Source organism: Erythranthe guttata, chromosome 6 (assembly GCF_056151865.1).
Source record: "Erythranthe guttata isolate IM_541 chromosome 6, IM_541, whole genome shotgun sequence".
In the NCBI taxonomy this organism is placed as follows: Eukaryota; Viridiplantae; Streptophyta; class Magnoliopsida; order Lamiales; family Phrymaceae; genus Erythranthe; species Erythranthe guttata.
The window spans coordinates 14,940,249-14,948,068 of NC_142538.1; the positions used below are offsets into that span (position 1 = coordinate 14,940,249).

Sequence of the window (7,820 nt, forward strand, 5' to 3'; positions counted from 1 at the left end):
CGGGCCCAAATCTTACTTGAAGGTGATTGGGCCTCGCTGATAGTGGTCTTCGATATTGGGCTCGTGGCCCAGTAGGTAAATAATTTGTAGGCCCATTGGGTTGGGCCAATTAGGCATATCAGGTTCCAAATAAAATCCTAGAAACTAAAGACTTAGCTACTCGTGATTCTTATGATAAAGAAAATAAAATAAATAAATTAAATAAGAAAAACTATGCTTGAGTCTTTGTTGATCTTCGTTCCTCCCGTTTTGTGGTGTAAAATTTCGTGCTTATGGTGTAGAGACTTGTTTCTTTTATAGGCTTTTCTTGATAAGGATGTAGTGGAAACCTAATAGGAATCAATTTCCGCCACTTTCCCCCATCAGGATTTGTTCTTCGATTTTTGCCATGTTGGATTCCGAATTTTGGAATGTTTCGTCGATAAGAATTGTAGCCCTTGAAATTAGCTTTCTAATGCTGCCAAAATCAGCTGATTTGGAGTTCGTATGAGAGAGATAATAATAATAATAATAATAATAATAATAATAATAATAATAATAATAATAATAATAATAATAATAATAATAATAATAATAATAATAATAATAATAATAATAATAATAATAATAATAATAATAATAATAATAATAATAATAATAATAATAATAATAATAATAATAATAATAATAATAATAATAATAATAATAATAATAATAATAATAATAATAATAATAATAATAATAATAATAATAATAATAATAATAATAATAATAATAATAATAATAATAATAATAATAATAATAATAATAATAATAATAATAATAATAATAATAATAATAATAATAATAATAATAATAATAATAATAATAATAATAATAATAATAATAATAATAATAATAATAATAATAATAATAATAATAATAATAATAATAATAATAATAATAATAATAATAATAATAATAATAATAATAATAATAATAATAATAATAATAATAATAATAATAATAATAATAATAATAATAATAATAATAATAATAATAATAATAATAATAATAATAATAATAATAATAATAATAATAATAATAATAATAATAATAATAATATAATAATAATAATAATAATAATAATAATAATAATAATAATAATAATAATAATAATAATAATAATAAATAATAATAATAATAATAATAATAATAATAATAATAATAATAATAATAATAATAATAATAATAATAATAATAATAATAATAATAATAATAATAATAATAATAATAATAATAATAATAATAATAATAATAATAATAATAATAATAATAATAATAATAATAATAATAATAATAATAATAATAATAATAATAATAATAATAATAATAATAATAATAATAATAATAATAATAATAATAATAATAAGAATAATAATAATAATAATAATAATAATAATAATAAGAATAATAATAATAATAAGAATAATAATAATAATAATAATAATAATAATAATAATAATAATAATAATAATAATAATAATAATAATAATAATAATAATAATAATAATAATAATAATAATAATAATAATAATAAATAATAATAATAATAATAATAATAATAATAATAATAATAATAATAATAATAATAATAATAATAATAATAATAATAATAATAATAATAATAATAATAATAATAATAATAATAATAATAATAATAATAATAATAATAATAATAATAATAATAATAATAATAATAATAATAATAATAATAATAATAATAATAATAATAATAATAATAATAATAATAATAATAATAATAATAATAATAATAATAATAATAATAATAATAATAATAATAATAATAATAATAATAATAATAATAATAATAATAATAATAATAATAATAATAATAATAATAATAATAATAATAATAATAATAATAATAATAATAATAATAATAATAATAATAATAATAATAATAATAATAATAATAATAATAATAATAATAATAATAATAATAATAATAAGAAGAAGAAGAAGAAGAAGAAGAAAGAAGAAGAAGAAGAAGAAGAAGAAGAAGAAGAAGAAGAAATAATATTTTTGTGGAAGAATTTAGGGTATGAGGGCAAGATAGGGATTCAGAGAATTAGGAATGTAAATCATACGTTGTTTTAAATTAAGAATTTAATTAAAAGATTGGATTTAGACTTGTCATTTAGTTCTAACTTAGATTTTATTTGAGGGGTTCGTAGTATATTACCCCTTTTTTATTTTTATTTTTTTGCCTTTAATCACTTTTAATTATACTTTGTGAAATGCAAAAATTTCTAAACAATAATTATCTATTGTTAAATGTGAAATGCTATATATAAGTTCATTGTGGTAAACTTTTTATTTCACAAATAAAATATTATAAACATCCTCATAATTTACCTTATTTATGATGTTTGTATATTAACACTTACAACGTCAATGTTAAACGTGGTTATATACATGAAATCAAAAGTTAAAAAAGAAACACATAGTTTTCGGAAAACAAATTTCGAGCATTATTGGACTGCATTTTTAGGAAAATATATCGGCCATGACCATAGTTTTGTTGAATCCTTGGGACATGTTCTGAACATTATTGGACTGCATTTCCCTCATCCTTCACACCAGAGCTTCCACCCCCTTACATCGGGCCCCGCAATCTCACTAAGACTCCTATAATTGTACGGAAATGTGAATTTCAAGTTATTATCATTTGTCGTATAAAATGGAGCGTAACCAGGAAGAAAAGATACACTAGAGGAGGCATTTACCTTTGGATTTGAGGTACCAATTCCTCCATAAAATTGAGTAGGTGGAATATTCAAAGATCCTCCTGGAACATGATAGCATCACCATGAGCAGCCCTTTGTAGTTGGTGGGCTTCTTTTATGGAATTAGGGTTAATGTTAGGGTTGAAAAACCTGTCAACAACCTTGTTGACATTAGGATTTCCGTATGAATGGGGCTTCTCTCCTGGGGAGAAAACAACCACCGCACTCTTGGCACCACATAGGGTGCTGAGTTCGCTCGCCTTTTTGAAAAGTCCGGCTCATCGTTTAGAGAACGTGACTTGGAGATTAATTTCGTTCTCACCATGTTTATTTTCTTCGGCCTTTTCCTTTTCTTTGAGGGTTAGGGTTATTCTCTGATGGGTTATTCTAGTTCGATGAACTCATTTTCTTTAGAGAAAAAAAAAAATGTTTAGTGAAATAATCAAAAGAAATTAAAACGAGAAACCTAGAGAAAAAAAAATGTTATACTGCACAAGAAGGCCAATAACAACAGTTGTGGTTTTAGCCATGCAACGAATAGGTACTTATATAGGAGGAGATACATGCCACATGAATATTTTCTTTCTTTTACATTAAATGTTGATATAAGTCAAAAATCTAGTTTAGTCTATTTGTGATTCTTCAATTAGTCCACATTTAATTTTATTAGGTCTTGGATGCATATGAACTTTGCATATATTAGTATTTTTATATATATTAACAATAATGGTTTGTCGTAAAAAATTTATAAATAAATACAAAGGAAATGTAATCGCTATATATTTTGTTCATTCTATAATTGCAATGTCACTTTTATGTAACAAAAAATCTATGGATACAATATAATAATTAATTTTGCTACGGAGAAATGAAGCGTTATAAAGATTAGGTAGCCGTCTCTCATTATTAAAAATCGTCATTCTAGATTTTTCTAATATGCATGAGAATCATGGATCGAAATTATCACAAATCATGTATAAGTTGTATCATAACCAATGTTGTTAGAACCGGACCGAACCGGTCGGTCGGACCGGTTCGACCGTGACCCGGCAATAAAGCGGTCCGGTCTAACATCACTACGCCAAATTGCATTTCAGGCGACATTTTTTTGCGACGAAATTACCTCATTTGCGACGAAAAATTAAAATTTGCGACGTTTTTATTGCGACGAAACGAGCCGGAAAAAAAGTCAAAAAAGTGCCCGTCGCAAACTATTGCGACGAATTTACAAAACGTCGCAACCGTCTGCGACGATTGCTCAGAAACGTCGCTAATTTGTATTTTTTTCGTTTTCTGATATTTTGCGACGAAATTTACAGATAGTCGCTATATTCGTCCTCCAACCGCGACGCATATTTATCGTCGCACACTATTGCGACTATACTTTCCGAACATAATTCGTCGCAATTTTTTTCTCTTTGCGTCGATTTTTTACTAATTGTCACAGACTTTTGTTATAAAATTGCGACGAATATTGCCATATCATCGCAATTAACTATTGTGACCATGCGACGGAAAAATTAAAAAAGTCGCAATATGTCTTTGTAAACGTGGCAAATTTATGAATATATTTATAATATATTTTTAATTTTTAATTCTTAATTTACCTGTAGTTATAAACAATACCAATAAAACTAAATACGCAAAATATTAAACAAATCTCTTAAATTAAATCATCCAAAACATTATTTCAAAATACAAAACCATCCAAACATTCCAATACACAAAATCATCCAAACACAAAATAATTCAAATAAAAACTTAAATCATTCACACATGAAGTAAAAGTACCCAAACCTAATGTTGTCGAGGAAACTAGTTACTTTCGCCGGATGGATTCTAGGGATGAAACTCGACACCTTGGGCCCTAAAATATTCGTCATTTTATCTTCTTTTAAAACCTCTATTTCTTCATCTCTACCAGTAGAAGACAAGTTGGACCTTCCTCCTTTCTTTGAACTTGAGCAACCAATTCCAAGTCTTTTAGTTTTTCCCAATACTCGTTCGCAAGCTATCGTGTTAGCGATGCTTTCATCACTCCCACCATTCATACATTCTTGATAGACTCTCATTCATACATTCTTCATAGACTCTGTCAAAATCCGCCCGAGTAATATATAAAAAACTGCATTAACACGACCTATTTGATACGGAGTATATAATATAAAACAATAATCCAAATAAAAATCCACCAACTACATTGCTCGACCCAAACATGTTTAAGTAGAAAAAAAACACAATAATTCATATAAAAGATCGACCAACTACAAACACAACTAACAAATGCTGAAGTATGAAACAAAGCAACAATTCAACAAAAATATGCATAAACTACATTAGAGAACCCAAAATACATATAGCTACTCAACTATTCACCAACTACATTGCACAATTCAAACATATCTAAGTACCCAATAAATCCATAATTCAACGAAAGATCCACCAACTACGTACAATATACAACCCAAACATGTTCAAGTAGAAAATAAAGCATCGATTCAACTAAAGTAATAACTTACTGCACGTAGTTCAGTGAAAGGCTCCAATTCCTTCAAGGCATCGATGCTCATATAGCATTTTCTGGATTAAGCTGCAACCGAAGGAACTTTGCCAAATTTATGAACTTGTAGGAACATTATATAAGAGTAATTAGACCATTATAATAACTCTTAAAATATATACAATCGCACATATACAAGATCACTTACATGTTTATGAGATCTACCAATAATAGTGGTGGTTGCAATTGATATTCGTGCTTCGTGACATTTTTTGAGATTTGGACTAGTAATACTACCAAATAAGTTACTATATTTTGATGCAATGCATAAATCATATAATGATATAACTTAATTAAAAATACAGTTTTACCTTCCGATCACTCCCCGACTCATTCATAGATGCCCATGAATGAATTCATGGTCACCGAATTTTCGACACTTGCAGTCTCTACATAGACACCTTATTTTATCATCAATGCCCGCCTTATCGAAAGCAAATTCTAGAAATTCTAAACCATTTTGATATGCTTCCAACCGATGATCATCTAGCAAAACCCAACTCCTATCTTTCGACATTTTTATTTAGAAAATATATGCAACTGAAGAACATAGATGGTAATGAGAGAGTTAAAAAAACTCATTCGTCTCTCTTGGAATAATTATGTTCAAAATGTCGCATAAGCACAATTATAACCTTTCATTATTGTCTAAACTGTTAGTAGCAATTTTGCTAAAAAAAAAGACTATTTATTTTGTGTATTTGGATTTTGTTTCTGATTGACTCTTGTCTTTTTGTTTTTGGAAGAATTCTATGAACTTCCCACTAAAATGCATATTTAAAATGGACAAATGCATATTTAAACATATTAAAACATACAGACACACACACACAACAAAACAAAATTCCTACTAAAATGCATACTTAAACATACAGGCACACACCTCAAAACAAACACATCCCACTTAATTCCAATTCCCACCTCAATCAAATACCTATTTATTCCAATTTCGATTCTCAAAACTTTTATTTCACATATTTGACAGTAAAAATATAGCCTAGATTTCTTCAAAGTAAGTTACGTCATATACAAACACAAAAAATTAAAAGTAAAGTAAAATTGAGTTCCAGTACTTACCCTCTACAAATTTGGTGAACGGCAGAATGGATGGCGGATTGCACCAGTGGACGGCTAAGTGCAGCGGCGGTGGCGGCGATTTGGAAGAGGGAGGAAGAGCGAGAGAAGAGGGACTTGGGTGGTGGCTCGGCTTTGTCTCAATAGTTGTTCATGTTGTCGGCTGCGACGGCGGCGGCAGATTGCTGCGGCGTAAGAAGCGGCGGCGGTGGTCTGGAAGAGGGAGGATGAGTGGGATAGGGGGGATTGGGCGATGGTTGTGCCATCGGCTTTGGCTGATGTCGTCGGCCGCGACGGCGACGGCGGATTGCTTCAGAGTCCGCGGCGAAGTGTTGTAGCGGCGGTGGCAGCGGTGTGGAATAGGGAGGATGAGCTGGGTGCAGGGGAGAGGAATGAAGTGTTCAATTAGGGCGTACGAAAGGGATTATAATTTTACATTGCGACGTTTCTATAAATCATCGTCGCAAGAAAATTTTATATAAATAAAATAGTCAGATAAATGCGACGTTAATCAAATTAGTCGCACGAATCGAATCAGAATTGCGACGCTAGTGCAATAATCGTCGCAATAAAAAGTTTAATGAAAAAAAATTGCCGCTTTTATTGCGACATTTATTTCGATTTTATCTTTTTTGTCGCAAGTAAATTAGGAATAAATTAATTGGAAAATGGTTGCGACTAAAATACATAGAAACGTCGCAATATTTCCAATAACATTGCGACGTTTTCCTATATTTGTCGCAAATGTTATTAATTAAAATTTGTTTGGATAATATTTTTCCCATTGCGACGAATGACCAAATTAATGTCGCACATTTGCGACATATGTATAATAAACGTCGCAAGTTTTTTAGGGAAATTTTAGCGGACAATTTTGCGATGATTATTGCGACGTAATGGAAAATCGTCGCAATATTTACTCTATTTTTTAAATGTAAAATTAATTTATACATTGTTGCGACGATAATACATAAAAACGTCGCAATTTGAGCGACGATACATTTTTCGTCGCAAAAAAAAAGTCGCCTGAAATGAAATTTGGCCTAGTGCATCTAAAACCGGAAAAATCAAAAACCGGGGTCAAATGACCAAAATCCGGTTCGACGAGGTAAAACCCAAGAACCACCGAGTCAGTCAAGGAACCCGGTTTTCGGCCTAAACCTCTCGAATCACCGTTGAATTGGTTATTTGTGGCTAGATTTGAGCGAACCTTCATATACTTAGTTGTGGGTGGCCGGATCAAATCATGAGTGGTCGAAGGATTGTCGGATGTGATCATGGGTGATCGAATAGGGGTGACCGATTGCCGGATTTGAAGAATAAAAAATGGAAAAAGATAGAATATAAGTAATAAAATATAGTAAAAAGTGAGGTGAAGTAGATAAAAGTGAAAATAATAACTCGGAGTTTAAAAATAT

The 7,820-nt window shown here is 28.5% G+C and overlaps 1 long non-coding RNA gene across 3 annotated transcripts; it reads right to left on the reverse strand.

Moving 5' to 3' along the window:
- Nucleotides 1-4,721: 4,721 nt before the first annotated feature.
- LOC148770240 (uncharacterized) lies at nucleotides 4,722-6,912 on the reverse strand. Of its 3 annotated transcripts, none has more exons than XR_016031862.1 (3): nucleotides 6,406-6,867; nucleotides 5,288-5,391; nucleotides 4,722-4,860 (listed from the first exon to the last, which is right to left on the reverse strand). It is a non-coding gene; the product is annotated as an uncharacterized LOC148770240 (long non-coding RNA). The 3 variants fall into 3 exon arrangements; XR_016031861.1 differs by having other exon boundaries at nucleotides 5,288-5,358; nucleotides 6,406-6,866; XR_016031863.1 differs by lacking the exon at nucleotides 5,288-5,391 and having other exon boundaries at nucleotides 6,406-6,912.
- Nucleotides 6,913-7,820: the final 908 nt, after the last annotated feature.